At 36.4% G+C, this 20938-nt stretch overlaps 1 protein-coding gene across 6 annotated transcripts in view; it reads right to left on the bottom strand.

Moving 5' to 3' along the window:
- Window positions 1–20187, bottom strand: part of HIPK3 (homeodomain interacting protein kinase 3) — a 96063-nt gene extending 75876 nt beyond the window's left edge. For 4 of the 6 annotated variants that reach the window (XM_019738533.2, XM_019738539.2, XM_019738537.2 and 1 more), the window contains exon 1: window positions 19610–20187. The gene's annotated coding sequence lies outside the window, so the exon portion shown is untranslated. Of the gene's footprint in view, window positions 1–18770; window positions 19116–19609 lie in introns of those variants that run through there. The other 2 variants (XM_019738534.2, XM_074336191.1) reach the window with 2 other exon arrangements.
- Between the last annotated feature and the right edge of the window lie 751 nt (window positions 20188–20938).

Below are 20938 nucleotides of genomic sequence, written 5' to 3'. Positions count from 1 at the left end.
CAAGGCATAGGGAATATAGTCAATGATATGGTAATAATTATGTATAGTGCCAAGTGGGTACCAGACTAGTCAGGGGGATCACTCCTTAAATTATATTAATATAAATGCCTAACCACTATGCTGTATGTCTGAAATTAATATAAATATAGAATGTCAAAAAGAATAAAATGCAAGAGGATTGACATATAAAAAATGAAAAACTAAAACAATCCAACTTAGAGGTTCAATATTCTTTCTGTTGGCCAGCATAAACCAAAGAAAGAATTGATATAGTTAATCAAGTGATTTCACTAGTAAAAACTTTGTTATATAAGATTATAATTTTAAAGAATTAGTATAAATAAAATACAATAAAACAACACAAAAAAATCACTCAGGCATGTAATTTAATCAGAACAGGAAATACATAAAGGTTATAAATGACTTTAGAATCTTATTCACACTAATTCTTTTATGATGCAGATTAAAGAAGTGAGTTAGATGGATTTTAAGTGTTTGGTTTTCATAGCATTTTAATTAATCAAAATAAAATCCATGTGGTTAAAAAAAAAAATCACACTATTTTAATTATACAGTGACTGATTAAAGCCATGAATTACACAACTAGGTATTTGTTACCTTAATGCCATTTTGACCATTTTATTTCAGATTTCTCATAAACATATTTTAATTAAGTTAATATTAATATGTTGTATTTTCAAAAATCGAGTAACAGCCCCTGAAATAAATATATAGTCATACAACAAATGGAAACCGTTAGCCAAAAGCTGTAGTATTTGGGCTGAAGTTTAAATTTCTACTAATTGATCTAACTTACAACTTATTTTTCAAATGATAAATGAGTTAGTAATCTATGAAAGTCATATCAAATTCACTTCCTAGTGTCTTATAGCTATATGCACCGTGAATATTATCAAATAATATTTTAATTCTACCTTTACCATACTTATCCCTTACAACAGATGATTGGCCTACTTCTCAAAGAGTTACAAGTTTGAAGTTTAAATATTTAATCATTTTAGGGAAAAGAAAATAAAGTTTAGGTTCCTCTATTAGTACCCAAATTTTAATTAGTGACAACATACATGAACCTATCAGTGTTTTTTCTGTCAATGTCAAAAAAATAGATCATATTTTGTGGAAGAAATGGAAAAATTGCTAATTTAATCCAACTCTTTCATAAATTATTTTCATTTGCAATTTACATTTTGGTGTACTATTTTTTAAATAATCAAGTTATATTACCTAAAACTTAATCATTCCTGCTTGTCTTTTTAACATGTACAAACTACAAAGGTAAAAGCAGTTTATAACTCCTTTACATTTTGTATCGACTGAACAGATCTTTGTATTTTGTATCTGCTTCACTATGGTATGGTTACCCACCTCACCTACCCTTGTCCAAAAAGAGAAAATCTTCAATACTTTATTTAAAAAACTAAAAAACAAACAAAGAAAAAACTATCTCGTTAGTGATTTCCCAAATTTTTATAATGACCATCTGTGAATTCACCGTAAGTTTATAATACTATATTTGTCCCTCATTACAACAGTTTCACACCCATATGCTCTAATTGTTCTCCAACTAAAGTACTAGAATTTCCTTCAAGGGAATAAATATAAAAGGAAGAAAATCTTCACCAATTATAGACACTTCCACCTTTCCAATCCAAAAAAACTGAGTCTATAAATATCTCACAACACAAAGCATACACTGGTCAGTCTACACAGAAGATTTATAAATTTTAATGCCTTTCAGTTTAAAATTAATGTTACGTTTTTAACAAATCAAACCTCTGAAAGAACTGTTTTTTTTTAACAAGATATAAACAGCGCAAACTACAAGAGTAAAAGACTGGAAATTTTGACCTTATTAAAATTTAAACTTTTGTCCATTATCAAATGATACCAGAAATAAAGATAAACCAGATATAGAAAAGATATCAGCAACACACGTGACTGACAAAAGATCTAAAGAAATCATATTGCTTGGCAAAATTCAGTAGAAAAATGGGTAAAAGACATAAACAGTCAATTTACAGGAAAGGAAATAGAAGCCAAAAAACATATTAAAAATATTCTCAACCTCACTGGTAACAAGGAAAACAGTAACTGAAACTACAGTAAGATGCCATTTTATACCCACCAGACTGACAAAAAATAGAATACCCAATGTTGAAGGGGGGGAGTAAAGGCAACAAAGACTTTCATATACTGGGGTAAGAAGTACAATCACTTTAGAGAACACAGCTGAAAATGAACATAATCTAGCAATTCTTCTCTCAGATATATCCTGCCAAAAGAAACTCATACATAAGCACAACAAAACAGGTGAAATAATGTTCACTCCTACACTGTATGCAGTAACAGAATTTTGAAATACCATATTTTGCCATGTATAATGCGCACCCACGTTTTTGGCCCAAACTTTTAGGGGGAAAAAAAAAACTTTCATTTTAATTAAAAATTTTATTTGTTTACATTTAGGCACTTGTTTTTCGTATTATAAAGGAATTTTAGCATTTAATTTTTAACATATTAATGTACAAGAAATTTTATGTAACAAATAATTACAAAACACAAGAATAAATATGAGGTACAAGAAATTTTATGTACTGGTAACAAATTTATGATATTTACGCATCATAGAAGGCCAAGAACTCTTCATCACTGCAAGTTCATAGTAAGTTCAACAAAACCGATTATCGTATTCCAGGGTATTATTTTGCATATGGATATCATTATCGATTTCTAAAAGTTACACTTTTAACTCATTCATAAGCATAAATAAAAAATTAAAAACATTTATGTAGATACAGAGTTAGGTACTACCCATGTATAATGCACATTCTTATTTTACTCTCACAAATTTGGGCAAAAAAGTGCACATTATATACAACAAAAGACAGTAACAATTGTCAGAAAAGGAATAAATGAAGTGTGGCTTTTTCATACAATACATAATACAACTGTGGTTTATATCAGAATCATATATTTATTTATGTACCAAACACACACAAAAAGAAAAAAATACCAATAGTAAAGGTAAGACATTATTGATTTTAAGATGTATCACAATTTCAAAGATGTTAAAATGTGGGGAAAATTGTGCATGTTAGAATTAATGATGTGCAGAAAAATGAATTAACTGAAATTACACATATCAACTTGAATAAATCTCAAAACAACGCAGAACAAAAAACGAGTTGCAAAAGAGAATGTATCATTTATTATAAAGTTAACAGCAGACAAATCTATCCTGTGCTTTTAGATATATTCGGTATGTAGTAAAAGTATAAAAACATGCATGGAAATGATAAAAATTGTGGGGAAGAAAGGGAAAAGGAGAGACTTCAACTATGTGAATTGTTATTTTGCACCCCGGATAGCAGTTCACAGAATTATTCTGTATTTTCATAGCCTAAATTTACATTATATTTTAAATGAAAAGTGAAAAAAATATCTAGCAGAGAATGATACAAACTCTTTAACTGTATTTTTAAAATTTAGAAAAATATTACCATTTTAGATATATTTTATTAACATTCAAGCAGCCACACTCTATTTCATTTCATTTTTCTTTCAATTTTTTAAAATTTTCTATTAATTCAAATCAAGTAAAGACATTTAGGAGCAGGAAGATTTAGCAATAAACATGTTTTTTCATCAATGAACTCCTTCTAGCAAGAGGCAAACACAGATAACTGCATCCCTAATGAGGGCAGTAGTAACAATGGATGTGCCAGGCATGCAGTAGCAAGGAAAAAGGGACGATTAATGTATGTCCTGAAGGAGCACAAAAGGATTCAGTAAGAAGTTAACCTGTAAGTTAAATTTGGAAGGATGGTGGGAAGAAGTCTGCTATACAGAAGAGAATATTCCATGCAGTACAAACCAAGAGCATGTATAAGGAAAGAGACTAATGAAAAATATGACATACTAGTTTTATTTGGCTAGAACAGGGGCCCACAAATTATGGCTGGCCAAATCTGACGCAGACTATTTTTGTATGGCCCACAGCTAAGAACGGTTTTTACATTTTTAAAGGGTTTTTTAAAAACAAAAAAATAGTATGCAACAGAGACCACATGTGGCTTGCAAAGCCTAAAATATTTCCCATCTCGTCCTATAAGAAAATTTGTCAATCTCCACACTAGAACCTAACTTGCCAGTGGAGGAGGCAGCTACCCATAGCAAAAAAACATGATCCTTGAGGAGAAAGACAACCTTAAAAAAAAAGAACACACATCGTGAAGAACCTTGTCTTCCATGCTAAGGGGTTAGTTATAGGTGATGGGGTGCCTCTGAAGGGTTTTAAATAGAAAATCAATATGATCATATTTGTATTTTTAAAAGATTACTCAGGTAAATTTGTGAAGGATAAACTGGAAAGGAACAATAATGGAAAAAAACATTGAAAGACGACTGTAATAGTCCAGGTAATAGCTGGTCAGAGCCTGAGCAAAAGCATACTAAGGAAATGAAGCTGAAAGTACTGATTACCAATAGGCAGTTAGAAGGAAGAACCACAGAACTTTGTGAGCAGTGAAGAAAGGAAGGAATTGACACAACCACATCTGTGGCTTGAAAAACTGATCACCAAATAACAAAATATTTTTTAAAAAAACAAAAACAGGGAGAATTTAGAGGAAAAATTGAACTCAGTTTTAGACATGCTGAGTTTGCCGAGCCTTGTGACTTAGTCCGAGTTCCCTTAACTGTAGAATCTTAAAGAAAGGCCTTGTATACAGGGAGTTTAGTTGGGAAGTTATCCCAGCAGGCAGGAGTGAGGGACCTGGGAAACAGGTCAGGAAAGAGGAGAAAAAAGGAAGTAATAAATATAAAGGGATAACAAAATTAAAAATTCACCATTTGGAAAAAATCATAACAACTGATTCAAACAAGAATTATCAGTGGATGCAAAAACTAGTGGGTGAAAGTCTGAATAACAGGATATTATTGTTGGGATACAATTCACCATGGGTCTTCCACATTTCTCCATGTCTTGCAAGCAGGGACACTGACGGCCTTTGTTCTCAAGGATATCTGTATATTGAACAGCCTTAGAAGGTAGAAATAGTGACTTCCTCCTGAGCAAAGGGCAAGTTGTTTAAGGTCCAATACAATTAAAGATAATGATTCCCTCTTGGGCAAATGTCAGGCAAGTTTACTGCCTCTTAGAAAAGATTCGAGTTTCTTAAGCCTGGGTTCCTCTCCTCTAATGTAACTCCTTTTGTGCAGGAGTCACCTGGCCCTGTTCACATGCCCCTGTGGGAACTGAGCTGGGGAACCAGGGCAACTACCGACACACTGATTACTGCTGTCACTATGAGTAAGAAAGTCCTTTATCTCTGACCCAAGAGTCTCCTATCTTCAGCCGGCATCCATGGCTAATGTGTTAGCTTGCAAGACCCTTCATAGTTCTTGACATTTACACAACTGCAAAGTATATCCCCACAAGACACAGATTAATCAAAAGGAAGAAGCAAGCAGACGGTACCTTAACCAAGTGATCGTTAAAATTCACTAGTAATAAGATATATCAACATAACATGCCTCTTGGTATGATGTACTTACTAAGAGGAATGAATACACTTCACTGTAGTATTTCTAAGCACAAGAAAACAAATAAGTCCAAACTGAGGGCCATTCTACCAAAAAAAGGAAAAAAAACACCTGGTAGTATTCATCAAAATGTCAATGTCAAGAAACAACACAAAGACTGAGAAATTTTTCAGATTACAGGAAACTAAAGAGACATAAAAACATTTAGGAAAGGGCCGGCCCGTTGGCTCAGGCGGTTAGAGCTCCATGCTCCTAACTCCGAAGGCTGCAGGTTCGATTCCCACATGGGCCAGTGGGCTCTCAACCACAAGGTTGCCAGTTAAATTCCTCGACTCCCGCAAGGGATGGTGGACAGCGCCCCCTGCAACTGAAATTGAACACGGCACCTTGAGCTGAGCTGCCGCTGAGCTCCCAGATGGCTCAGTTGGTTGGAATGCGTCCTCTCAACCACAAGGTGGCCGGTTCCACTCCCGCAAGGGATGGTGGGCTGTGCCCCCTGCAACTAGAAAATGGCAACTGGACCTGGAGCTGAGCTGTGCCCTCCACAACTAAGACTGAAAGGACAACAACTTGACTTGGAAAAAAGGCCTGGAAGTACACACTGTTCCCCCAGTAAAGTCTTGTTCCCCTTCCCCAATAAAACCTTTAAAAAAAAAAAAAAATTAGGAAAAAGTTAGGGGTAGAGACATGTCTGCAACTTACTCTCAAAAAGATTAGGAAATTTAGTGGTTACTAGAGGGTAAGGGGGGTGGGGGGTGGGGGTGGGAGATGAGGGTAAGGGGGATCAAATATATGGTGATGGAAGAACTGACTCTGGGTGGTGAACACACAATGGGATTTATAGATGATGTATTACAGAATTGTACACCTGAAATCTATGTAATTTTACAAACAATTGTCACCCCAATGAATTTAAAAAATAAATTTTAAAAAAAGATTAGGAAAAAAATACAAATATAGAGGGAAAAGGTAAATGCAAATGGGGTAAAATGTTAACATTTGAAAAATCTGAGTGAGATATACAGAAATTCTTTGTACTATTTTTGTAACTTTTCTGTAGGTCTGAATTTGTCAAGTGATAAGTTAAACAGAAAAAAAGAATATGAGTGACATATATAAAACAATGTTTTTCTTGCACAAGGCTGCTCTTCAAGGGTTACACATTTGGGAATTAACTGTTGAATAACTTAGGCATGGCTCAGATCACCCAAAATCTAGAATTACCAGGTATACAATGAGTCCCTGGGATCATCATTAATAAAAAAGTCTATGTACAGAAAGAAAATATTTTTTCATTTAAAAGTGTTAATTCATAGCAGTTTTTGGAGCATTTGGTCATTATGTAATTTCTTTAATCAGTAGAGACTAAAAGTAGAATTTCACTATGTGGTCCAATAAATTGGACAATAAAAAAGGCCTTTTCATTCTTGAAAAGACAGAGAACCCTAGTACTAGTCTATAGAACGCTCTACTAAGGGAATTAGAAAATGGAACTACATAACTAGCAATATTCAGACAATAAAAGAAATTTCTAGTCAAACTTTTATTTCTCAATTACTTTATAATTTAAGTGCATACTTGTAAAAGACAAAATAGCATATCTTCTTAAAACGAAAATATAGGATACACTAGGAAATAAGTTTTTAATGTGACTAGTGAATGAATTTAACTCTTCACTTTCCATTTAAATCTCAATATTTTAAATACTTGCATCATTAGCAGGTTGTTTTGCCAGTATTCTACCCAGGAAATTACTTACACTAAAACATTTCACATAAGAAACATGTTCACATAAATAAACCACCACATATTGTAAAAAAATCATATAATAAACCTGTCTGAGGTGCCCTCAAAACATTTATTTGAAAACACTAAAGTGTTGGGTATTTTCCAGCAGTTTGGAGAACAAAGCATCTAGGGAATGTGTTGACTATAACACAAATCAGCATGTTAAATAACAAGCTTCATCTGACTTAGCAAAACAACCCAACTTTTGGAACAGAAAATGATCTGTTGGGCATTTCAAAGCTGCTAGAAATCACCCTGCCACTACAAATCTTTATTTTAGAAAGGCTAGAAAAGAGTTAATTAAAAACAGTACTTAAGGACTATTCTTACTAAAGCATGTAATTCTCTAGATTTTTTTAGAGCTATATAAAATCAAAACTCAGAAATGAAACTACTGACAAAAAAGTTGACTAAAAATAAAAAGCTCACCTGAAGCAATCTTCCTTGAAGTATACTTTAAGCTTAACAATTAAAATGTAGTTTATAAAACTTAAGCACAAAAGAAAATTGTATTTAAATCCATCATACAATATCTATGAATACCAATATTTACCAAAGAATTGTTAGAGAAGTAAATGGGGGAGGCAGGAAGCATGAGCGTGACTGCTTTGCAGATATTTCAAATAAAATAGGATGCTATGATAAAACCAGAAAAAAAAAGTAAATAGTTTTGTAACTTTGGATTATGAATAAGTCCCTTAATAGAAAGCCAAATGACGTCTCTCACTCAGAGGCAACTTCTGCCCTGCCTATGGAGTAGATGCCTATGGAGCAGATCTTTACTCAATAAACTACTTTCACTTTGAAAAAAAAAAGAAAGAAAATATATATTATACATATACAGATACATATATATAGATAGATTATATATACTTATCCCATCATTCTTGTCACTTTCAGGAGCAGTTCAAAAATATTAGATTTTTGAATATTTAGCAGTTTCAAAATTTTAGTGAATATTTAGTGAATATGAAGCAGTTCTGAAAGTCCTCTTTTGTGAGTGTCTCTAGTTGCACTGTCATAGCTGCTCCATGTCCTGAATCATTCTGACTTTAGGAAAGAGCCAGAAGTCGAACGGTGCCAGATCTGGTGAATAAGGTGGATGAGGACACACTGTAATGTTTTTATTGGACAGAAATTGCCATATACCAAAAGGGATGTGTGACTCGGAGCGTTGTCATGATGGAGGATGATTTACAGCACACTTTAAAACACACCTTCTCTCAACCATAGCTCACACCTGACTGACGGCACTGAACAAGTTGAAACTTGTTACATACTGTTACTAAGGTTCCACGCACCACTTCCTGTACTGAAGACCCCTGCCTTCCCGTTGGATGGCACTCGGCAGCAGCATTCACTGTATTTTGTGATCACAACGGGAAAGTCTCTGTGTCACACATCGCTTCTGGAATAGCAATTTCTGTCAAATAAAAACATTATGGTGTGTCCTTATCCACCTTATTCACCAGATCTGGCACCGTGCAACTTCTGGTTCTTTCCCAAAGTCAAAATGATTCAGGACATTGAGGCAGCCATGACAGTGCAACTAAACACAGTCACAAAAGAGGACTTAGAGAACTGCTTCAGAAAGTGGCAAGAACTGCGAGATAAGTGTGTTTCAAGTGAGGAGTCATATTTTGAAGGGGATTAATGGCAATGTGTCTTCTACTGTAATAAAATTTTTTAAAGTAAACATTCACTGTATTTTTTTATCACACTTCGTAAGTATAAAATATTAAAGATGAAGAAGCCAAAGGTCAAATGATCTTTACCAAAACACCTCCTAACCTAATCTACCTTTGAAACAACTAAGAGAGTTCAATCCTAAGTATCGATACATTAGTTAACAGTGTTTTTACTTAATGTAGAAAATTTCTTAAACAACTTTTAATGGCAAAACAAATAGAATAGTTTTTACTATGCAAAATACATTGTATTAAAATATGTCACTTTATTGTCAAAAGTCATCTACATTTGTAACCTATAGTTTTGGACTTCATGCACAATGAAATTACAGTGTATAAATGAAAAACTAATTTCATAATAAATTCTATAAACTAAGCCTTTCTTAAGCTGTTTCTTAACTGGTATAAGGAAAAGGAAGGAACCGCAAGCTAAGAAATACAATAAAATGTCACACTGACATATAAAAAGAGAGAGAGAATTTAATCCTAGATTAATGATGGATCAAATATTCATTGCTGACAAAGCAATATAAAGGAAAATATTCTGCCAACAAGATTTTTGTAAGAGATAGTGATTCAAAGTTCTAAATGAACATTTACAGAATCAAAGGTCAAATTCTACAAAACTTTTCAAAATTATGGGCTATCCTAAGTAAACAACTTCAAGATTTTCATTTTGTATTTCCAAAAGTACAACATTCTACATTCCTAACTGAAAGAAGACTACCACTCCAGAGTAACGATACCATAAGAATTAAAAGTCTAAATACCAGTGACTTGAGAACAGTAGCTGCCCCCCACACTACATCTGTACAAATAAGTTTTGCATGTTAAGAGCTGAGAAGACAAATATTCACAGTTGCAAAGGCTTGATTACTTTTAGTTTTGAAAAAATATTTATGAAAGCCATTTTAGGATTTGAAAAAATAAACTGGAACAAAAAAGGGAACTACTTGTTCTTTTCAAATTCTGTTAAGATCCTATATATGGTCCTGATGTGAGCTATACTGTGAAACTCAACAAAGTGGTTTTTTTCCCCTACAAGTATATTGTCTATTCATATTTTAGTTGTCAGATAAGACACTTTATATAAATACTTTATTTTAGGAATTTAGTGAAGTACCTTCAAAAACCTTTCCCATGTAGACAACATTCTATTTTGTAAGTTTCAAATCCTAACTGTCATAATCTCATGGACTGAGGATGGTCGTTCACCATGCCTTCAGGAAATCCTGTGCTTCAGGAAACTCTATAGTAGGTATCAAGTCAGAAACAATAGAAGGAACAGAAAAGACATTATGTTAAGAAAAAATAAAGATCTCTTTCTTATTCTCATGACAAATTCAAGGAAGGGGTCAGGACAGAGAAATCTGTTTCCTTAAGAAAGCCTGAAAAAAAAAAAAACTAAAGAAAAATGTAATTCATAAAGACCCAAAGAATGAGAAAACAAGCAGCTTCTCAAAAGAGTACTCTCAAAGAAAAGACACTGAATCCTTAGAAATCTACTAGAATTGCTTCTGTTTGACTACCTCTAATCCTTACCTTTTTAAAGTGACACTGTCGGGTTGCTGTGAACCAAAACTGCCAATTTATATGGACTTAGCAAAGGTCATAAATCTTTTTTCTACTACAAGCCCCATAGAAACACTGAAAAAAAACTTTTTACATTAGTGTAAGAAGTCACACCACCATACATGATTCTATAAAATTATATATAGCAAAATTATAATAAGAACAACTTAATTCCTATTTATCTGGCTAAAGATTTTTTAATGCCATCAACATATAAAAAATTAATTGATTTAAGTTTAATTCGTTTTGAAGGTGCATAAGTGAGTAATGGCTAACACATTTTAAGTTCAAAATTATGACTAACTACTGATCCCACGAAATAAAGAAAAATCCACTAAATCATTTGACTGAAATGACCACAAAATAGTTATAGTTTACTGATGAGAAATTTAGTCTCAAGTAATAACTAAAAATTTCTTATTGGCCAAAACTGACCTCATGCCATTTTTCAGGCAACTGCATAAGCTAGACAGAAAATACAGATATAAAAGTAATGACTGCATATTAATTACACATAATGAATATGCCAAAGCAGTTATTTTATAACAATGTTAACAACTTTTATTCACAGAAAACTTTCAAATTGAAAGACTAAAAATTATCACTATAAGCTGCCTTTTTAAATGCACCTATCGTAAAAAAAATAAAAAAGAAGAAAGAAACTTTTAAGATTTAAAGTTTCAAACAAACAGCAATAGAAATGAGAGAGGACACCAAAGAGCAAATACAGAAAAGGCAACAAATTTGGAAATAAGATCATCAATTTAGTTTGAACTACCTATGGGGGGAAAATAATGAGATCAACAGACAGTTCAAAATTTAGGCTGAAAGCTCAGAATTGAGTAGGGTATGCTATGGATGCAATCATCTGGAGAAATACATCAACTATGAATAAAAGGAAACTACTGGAGAGCTTAGGAGTAATTTCATTAGAGTGGCATGGACAGGGTAGTAATACTTCCAAGGGCTAAGAAGTGAATAGAAGAAATTCAAATAGAGGCTACAGTACACATTTAAGAAGTTTGGAAGAAACACAAAAGGGAAGATAGGTCCATAAACTTGAGGAGGCACAATCAAAAGATGGCTGTTTAAGAGCCCAAAGACCTGATCGTTTTAAAAGGCTGAAGGAAAAAATGGCCAAGAGGAAAGGAGAATTTGAAGTTATAAGACAGGCTAAGATGCTGAAAAACAAAAACACAATTCAGGATGAAATCCACAACAGAGAGCAGGGGTAAATCCTGGAGGGAAGAAGAAGTTTCTTTTCTGGAGAGAGTAGTGAAAACACAGTGTGCACAGGTAGAAGTTATGTTCAGAGGTAGACGCTTGGAAATCCCGATGAAGTTCATGCCTGTCGACCTCCCTATGGGAAACAGACTCATCTGCTAGAAGTAAAAGAGGTGAGGGGTGGGGGGTAAGTTCCCAGAAGTCAAAGGGCAGATTCACAAGTGCTCGGGTCACGTACCTGTCAAGCTGCTCAACAAAGGACTGCAGGATATAGGTAGAGTACAGCATGCTTGTACTTGATTATTTCTATTATGATAATAAATTTGATTCCCCAATGTCTATTAGGTACTTCAGGGGATATTAAAAACTTTTAAGACATGGTTTCTGACCCGAAGAAACAGTTCAGGTACTATTTTATATTTCTAAATGTAATCTCTCCCTAAAATGTAATATATTAAGTCACCTTCTAATAGGTTATATATAAATTGAGGTATTTCATTTTCTTCCAATCAGATTACAGGGAAACAGTTTCAAGATTGATATACCTTCACATGTGACCTACTTTAAACAGATTTTACAAGTTACAGAGTAGTCACTAGAAACACTTTCAGAAATGCCCTACTAGGCTTAGACAGGACAACTCACAAGGCAAATCAACTAGTTTCTACTCCAAAGCTATTGGCAAACCAATTATGTTATAATCTCTAACACCCTATGTAAGTTTCCACACAGAATTCAATTTTAAAACACATGTATAAAATATCACATTGTCAAATTTCATTAAGAATATATAATATACAATTATAATAGGGGTAAAAGGCAATATAATACTTGCCCTTTGCATGACTCTGCTTTAAAAACCCAAAGCTAAGTATACTTTTGATTTACATAAATCAAGTATACAAACAATATCCCTGCTGTATACTGAGTTCGAATAAGTTACAGCTAGCAATTTCAATATTCTTAAAAGCACCTTTAAACTGAATTCTATCTATACCTTATTTTCCTCTTCTATCTTCTTTCCACAGATTGGCATATGAATGAGGTTTGGAGAGCTCCGCATCCCAAATTTAGAAGAAAGGTAATAATATATTAAGAATAAGTAAACCTATTAGAATTTTCTCAGGCAATGCAAGAATTGTGCCATGTCCAGAAGGAAAACCATGAGAGAGGAAGAGAACTGAATTATTAACCATATATGAGAAATATGACATTCCCCTTAATTTAAATTAACATGGTTTTCTTGTTGTTGTTTTTTTTAAGGACGGCGCAGCTCACAGTGGCCCACGCGGGGATCGAACTGGCAACCTTGGTGTTAGCAGCACCACACTGTAACCAACTGAGCTAATTGGCCACCTCCAAGCATGTCTTTATAAGGCCATTAGACTATTAAACTGGTTACACCTGACGGAAAGGCTTTTAACTAAAATAAAATTCATAGAATTGTTCATATTTTTAATGATTTGTTTTTTGGCTTTGAGGTAAGTGAATGTTAACATACAACTTTAAGAACCTGAACTATTCCTGGTAATTTAAATATCACTTAAATATCTCATATTTAACAAAATGAAATGAACAGTCTTAAGAAACTTGAGTGTGCTAGATTTAAATCATTATAATGTAGATGGGTCCTGGAAAAACACACTTAAAATAAATTTTAAAAGTTAAAAAAAAAAAATTTAGAGTACTTAGGTATTTTCACCTACTACTTGTTCAAAGAAGGGACCATGTCTTACCTCTTCATTCATAGCACCTTGCACTTAGTAGACACTCAAATATGTAATAGATAAAATAGTTTTCATACAAATATTTTATCATGGTTCTACCTACCATAAAATTTCATTTATTTGTGGTCAGTCTGTGATCCAGCTACAAAAGAAATACTTAAAGTATGATAAACAGATTAAAAATCTAATATTTTTGAACCCAATACTATTCTTATCTAACTGAAAAATACAAAACTACAATACACTGAAGATACTTGTGTCATCTCCACTGAAACTGATTATAAGCTTTCCCAAAACATATTTTTGTTTTGTTGTTGTTTTGAGAATATAATGACGCATAGCATCATAGCTAGAGGCCATATAGCACATACCTGTAATTTTCACTGTGATTTTGTCACTATACCCTATGTAATGTCAATAGAAGTTTTAATAAATTACATATTTAACCCCTCAGAAGTATTAATTTAATTATACGTAAGAAGATGTGTCTCTAGAAAGTCAGGTTCAATTTTCAATATGTTATCAACTCTATCTAACTTATTAACTATTTAAGACTGTAGCATTATATATCTAAAGTCGTATAGTTTACCAAACCTACAAGACTCTTGTTGTATTATTAAACAGATAACACAGTCAAAATATATGCAGATGAAGTTTTTAGGCCTTTAAATAACTGCTTATAGGGTAGAAAACATTTTCTAAGCAAGTTATTTTCTGCAAATATTTCAAAGTTTACTATTTTTTTAAACTATAAAATATGTTGCTTAATGTATGAATAATATGCAGATATAGGAGGGGAAATTGACGAATTTGAAGTTAATATAAATGTTTTTAGTAAATCAAATACTTTTTAAAAAATTTCCAAACTGGAATAAATACAACCAAGTTTCGTATTTTCTATCAAATCTTAAAGACAATTTTCTTGGTGAGCCATATGTAATCAAACATAATCTATAAGAAATGGCTACAAAAGTTTAAAGGGGGAGTGACTAATATTCTGCTTATCTGATTATGTCAATATTTATCAAATCTAAATTTTTCCCAATCAGAAAAGATGTTCATTATCGATTATGCAAAATAAAAAAGAATTTACCTAACTACCCCACCAATCCTTTATTTTCAATATGACTAAGTTATACTAAAGGATCTGTCTTTCACAATTTAGCTCCTTATCTAAAGGAAAAAGTACAGCTCAAAGGCGCAAGTACTACATTTTCCTTCATTCTTTTTCTCTAAATCTCTACTTCTTCTTAGGTATAATCTTTTTGTTTAAAAAGAAAAATGACAAAGCAGCAAAGAAAATGTGGCATAAAAAGTGTATCTCGAAATCTAATCTTTAAAAGATCTTTCTCTCAGAAGGTAAAAATGGACTGTTTGACTTCTCTGATGCCAGAGAAGTCTGGGTTTTAATTCTTGAAACACCCAGATTCATTAATTAAGTTCACCTTAGTTTTATTATTAAGGATTTCCAGAAACCAAAAAAAGTATTCCTATAAAACTCATTTTAATAGCAATAATATGTAGTATGCTCTTCACACTTCTGATTTCAAGTTAGGCCTGTACCTTAAGATTTTTTTTTTTTTTAATTAGATAGGAAGTTTATCTTTCCTAAATTCTACATTAAGGAAAAAAGGCTTTTAGAATTAAAAACAAAAGGCACAAAGAGAAAGGGAGACAAGCCGGTAGGGAAAGGAATTTTAAAAACTGGTCAAGGATGATAAACAGATATTTCACAAGACTGATCATTTAGCAGGTGTCACAGCATATTCTTAATCTTTCCCCCAAGCTAGCACAATATTTAATTGACTTTATAACTAAGTGAACTCTGGTCTCTAACAACTTCAACATTTACGTTAAAATAGATTTCTAAGCCTCCCAAATCTAAACCAATCTCTTCCCTCCACTATGGCCCAGCTTCCTCTACCTTACCTGGCCCCCTACCTTCCCTCCCAATCTATCTCCCACAGAAGGAAAAATCTCACTTTTAGAAAATTAGAGAAATCTTTTGGGTCAAAGTAATACATTTAAGGTAAAAAAAAAAAAAAAGTCCTTGGTTTGTTTCATGTCAAAGCCTTTCTGTTGGAAAAAGACAGTTTTCTAAAGTACTGATTTCACATTAACTATTATTAATAAATACAAAAGACAAAGTAAAACAGTTTAACAACTTAACTGTCTCAAACCACAAACACCACCCTAAAAACATAGCATTTTTCAATATTCATCAAGATCTTTTAATTTTCATACAAGTATTAAGAGCAGAGGCTATAGGTCCTTAGTATAACAGTGGTGCACCTCAGAATTAAAGCAAATGTTGCCTTTGTGCAGTGACTATGGTTCAAGTATCAAGTAAGGAGAACGGCCTTAACTGCTAAATAGGTCAAGGTCTAATTTGACAAACATTTAGGTAAAATGTATAACATACATCCTCCGTGTCTATTCTAGCTTGGTCCTTGAACAGTGATTAAGATAAGGCCAAAACAACAGCTATGACAAAGCTACAGAAGCAGCACACTAATATTAAGGTATTTTCCCCCCATACTACTCTTAATTATACCAAGCCAAAAGAGAAGTGGACTGTATAATAGTTCCTTAAGTCAACCACATAAATGCTCTATCCTAAAAACCTCCACTGATTCAAAACTTCTACTCCAAATATAGATCCCTACTCAACTTCTGTTAAGTGCTTAAAGGTACTAGGTTAAGATATACTTTTTAAGCAGCTGGATTCAGAACCAGTAAGGACATTTAAAACTTTCTTTAGGCTTACTTTTGTATAATATAGGAAGGGTTGTAACATGGCAAAGCTTTCAGAAAGTTGTGTGGGGCAAGAGAGGCAACTTTTAAAAACCAATAAAATACACTGATACATTCCTCCATTTTAACAAAGTTCTAGTAGTTTGTCTAGAAGTAACTTCTAAGTTAAACATACCACATTGAAGCCTCAACTTCAGACACTAGGAAATTAGGAAAGCTGCAAACCCAGAAATTTTACATGAACATTTCTTTTGGCAGCAACAATGTAATCATATAGCAAGTTATTTTGTGTCCTCTACTAGTTAAGAGGCAAGAATAACTCTGGAGGGGTATTTTAAATATGGAGAATTTCAAAATTCCTTAAAACACTCTTAAATATAAATATTGCCATGACATTCTTTCATCTCCTAACTCAAATGTAAAGTTGCAATGGAAACTACATTTTTTTATGCCTTTGAATTAAGCACCAATAATGCAATTCTAACCTGCCCATATCATCACCCTTGGTGAACTGCTGCATTGAGAACACCAAATTAAGAAAGTTAACTCCTCTTACCTAACAAAATAAAGTTAACTTCAAAGGTTACCAGAATGAGCCATTCTAACATTCAAAACAGAAAATAACAAGAAAACAAATATTCCATTCAACGGATGGGAAACAGGTTTGGGAAAGAGTATTTCAGCATTCTGAAATTTACATTTTCCCTTAGTCCCTTCCATATATAGACCTTCATTGTTCATGTATCAAATATTAAAAGTAAAAGCTCAATAAGAAAGTTCATTTGACAGCTGTTGCTATTTTAAGTTGTAAGAGGGGAAAAAACCGCTTTCAATACCTTGCATTGAACAAATACTTATATGCCCTGCTATACTAACTATAGCAACCTACCTGTGTGATTTTCACCTTATTAGTTTATGGTATCCTATGACAGAGCGTCCAAAAAATTAAAATAGTATGATCTGAAGCTTCTTTTCAAGCATGTTTACAAGAATTATCTCATAAAAACCATCCACTTTTATGTGACTCTAAAACTCCATGCCCAGAAGCCAATGACTGGTTTACAAGCAAGATAATGACTAGTTCTACGGAAAAGGTATTATGACAATAAACTACGACTGGCTCACCATGTTATGATCTGCTTGCCTAATATGTATGTTTAGCTCCTGTAGTCAGCAATGTCCAAATATAAATTTGAAACATTAAATGGTTGCTTCTGTTCTAGATTTCAAGCTCGTCTTACCCTTTTAAAACATAGTTTTAATCAAAGAATTTTTTTATAGAAAATATTTCCCCTAAAGTAAGGGGAACAAAAGGTAACAAATTATTCAATTTCCCCATAACATCAAAAAAATTAAATGTCCAAAATGTCAAATATTTCAACACACCTCTACCTTAAAACAAATTAAAAACATGTAAGTTTCAAGAAGAGAAAAAAACCTCAAAGAAGTTAAGCATTGTATTTCATAAGAGTTCCCTACACTTTATGAATGTACCCATAAATATACCAAGAAATATCTTGTTGATTTAAAAGTAAAGAACTTTATTCGGTTATATTTCAATTACTGTTAAGTGGCATGAAGGCATAAAGTAATAAAACTACAAAAATTATTTTTTAAAAAGATCAGCCATATTTTGTTTACTTAAATACTAAGTTTAATCATGACCCATCAAAACCTTATCGTGGCTCATTGTATAAAATTAGCACTGCACTTGCAAACATAAGCGGAATCTAGACTTATCAAACAAACGGTGAGGCTTGCCCAGCTTCTGAAAAATTAAACGAGAATGAAGGATTAAAATGTTTTCGTTGGGAACAAACAAAACCCACCAATCCTGCTCAAAAGTTTTCATCAAAAATTTGATCCAAGAGGGAACCTCTTAAAATTTTAAGCTGTCCAGCAATTAAAACTTGGAAATATACTGAAATGACTTAAATATAAGTACAGCACTTCCACTTCAAAAGCTACAGATAACAAGCAAATACCTAAAATTAGAAGCAGAAGAACAAGAAGGAGAAGGAGGAGGAGGAGGAGGAAGAAAAGGAGGAGGAGGAGAAACAGAAAAGAGCGAGCCGATCTCCAAACTACCAGAAGACACAACAGAAGCAGAAGCGCAGGCTGGTTTACCAGTTTACTTTTCCGGCCCCGTACCAGAGAGACATCCAAGTTGCCAGTTGAATTAACCATGAGATTTCCTTGTAAACTGGTCGATAATCCGAAAAACTTCACTGTTGCTAATAGAAGCTATTTATAATTAGAAGCAGCGAACTGACAGGTGGAAAAATAAATTCTAACAGGGCAGCAAGAGGTTGTGAAAACACGGTTCAAGGACTGAACATGTTGTGACTACTTTGTAACAGGTCCAAGGCAATTCACACACACACCCTTCAGCGCAACTCCTCAAGCAGAAATAAGACGGGGAACACAGCAGGCTCCGCGGAGAGCCACGTACCATTTTAAAACAGTCTTCTCCCTCCCGACAGGAAAACAGACATTCTTTCCCCAAGTCCTTCCGCGAGTTCTCCCCGCGCCGCGAAGGGACGCGAGCGGCCGCCACCGTAACGAGAGAAGCCCGGCAACAGCCCCGTCGCGCGGCCGCCACGCCTTCCTCGGGCCGCGGCAGGGGACGCGGAGCGGCGGATCACATTTCTCCTCCCCAACAATCACACAGACTCCAGTCCCCAGAGTTGACACCCTCCAACCCCGCCGCTCGGCGACGCTGGTGACTTGGGCCACAAAGCCAGGGACGCAGCCATCGGCTGGGGCGCTCAAGTTGTGAGCGTGCGTGCGCGTGTGTGTGTTTGTTCCCTTTAATGAGAGGCCAGCGGTATCCTTAGTGACGGCCTAGGGCTGCGGTTGGGGAAGAGGCACCCTGTGGGACTAAACAAAACTTCGGTTGCTGGGAAGAGCCGTTGCGCAACCTCGAAGAGGGGAGGCCCTGCCCAAGTGCGGCTTCCCGGAGGCTGCGCCACCGCGCGCAAAACCCACGCGCGGCCCCGCAGCCCCACGTCCGGCGGCCCCGGGCCTCGGGTGGCCCCATCCTCGAGGGAGACGCCGGGACCCGCCAGCCGGCGGTGACCCGGCGGAACCGCGGAGCGCGAGAGCGCAGAGGATGTAGATGGGGGTGCAGCACACGAGACGGGTGCGAGCCGCTCCGGGGCGTCGGATCCGGCGGCTATCCTGATGAGGGGATGGCTGGCCCCCCACCCCCTACCCCCGGCCGCAGGCCCCGCGAATGGAGCCAGTCTCCCCACCCCCCGAGGTGGGGCGCCCCTTGCCCTGCTCCCTTACCTTCCTAGAGGCCTGCGCTCTCCCCTCTTCGGGCGGCCGCAGCCCTGAGCATGTCCGGGGTGGGGTGCGGGGCCGTGCCGGGGACAGGGAGCCAGGCGCTTCAGCAGGCGGCACCACCCAGCCCGGGCTCAGCCCCTCTCCGCGGCCGCTGCCATCTTGTCCTGGCGGCTGAGAGGAAACGGCGAAACACCCTCCCCCGACCGCTGCTGCTGCTGCTCTGACTGCTGAGCGCCGGGCCCGTCTCCCTCATCTTCTTCCCGGGGATTTGGGTGGGGACGGCTTGGCTGTGGGGCGAGGAGTTGTGAGAGGCCGGCCGGCCGGCCAGCCTCCGACTGGTGGGGCCTACGGGCGGCGCGGAGTGCGGGGCCCGCGGCGGTCGGGGCCCATTCCTGACGCCCCTGCCGAGAGAGGAGGGGAAGGAAGACAGCCTGGAGAGGCGAAGGCGGCGGGGCCCGCGGCTCTGTCTGCTCAGGTCCCCGCGTTGCCGGCAGTCGTCACGGAGGCAGCTGCCGCCCGCCGCCCCAGTCTCGGGCCCCTCCTCCGCGCCCGCCGGCCTCGGCCGCCGCCTCCGCAGCGCCACCGCCCGCCGGGCCGCGCTGCGCGCCGAGCCCGGGCGGCCCAGCTCGGCTTGGGCCGCGGCGTCTCCACGAAGCCCCTCCCCGGGGCCCGCCCGCCTGCAGCCGCGCCCTAGTAGCTTCGAGCCCGCCTGGCGGCCGGCGTGGATCGCACCCCGAGCACCCTCACGCCAGCCCTCCCGCAGAAGAAGCATCCGTCAGCGCCCCCTCTACTGTTCTGAACCTCACTATAGGCCCACTCCGCCAAAAACAGATGTAGTTTTAAAAATCCTAACACCCAAAGAAAGGAAGAAAATGCGTAAGCAAGGATTTTACAGGCCTTTCGAGATCCCGTAATCAGTTTCCCCTAACACCCCTATAGGATTTGTTTCTTGGCATCGGTTGTTGTTATTGTTCGAGGTCCAAAAATATGGAAAGGGGAAATGGTTAGTCAAGGGAACGATCCCAATCTACCATAGGTCCTTCCCATTCCCTCATCCCAAAGAGTCAAGAGAATTGTAAAACCAGGTTAAAGAACCTGTAAAAGGTCCTCTTGGAAATTTTCCAAGAGCATCTCTAGGGTCCAAATCATTGTAAATGTGAAGCTCACCCACCTCTGCGTTGATAATTCTCCATCAAGTTAGTCAATTCCACGCCCAGAGATTACCTCCCTCCTGGAGACTAGGAAATCAACAGAATGGCCCATCTCAAACACCACAATCATAGAACCGTAGAATTTTAGAGATGAAAGAACCTTAGAGATCCTTGGTCCAAA

Source organism: Rhinolophus sinicus, linkage group LG06 (assembly GCF_036562045.2).
Source record: "Rhinolophus sinicus isolate RSC01 linkage group LG06, ASM3656204v1, whole genome shotgun sequence".
Lineage (NCBI taxonomy): Eukaryota > Metazoa > Chordata > Mammalia > Chiroptera > Rhinolophidae > Rhinolophus > Rhinolophus sinicus.
Note: the sequence above shows the minus strand (reverse complement) of the source record. Positions and strands in the feature narration are given on the sequence as shown.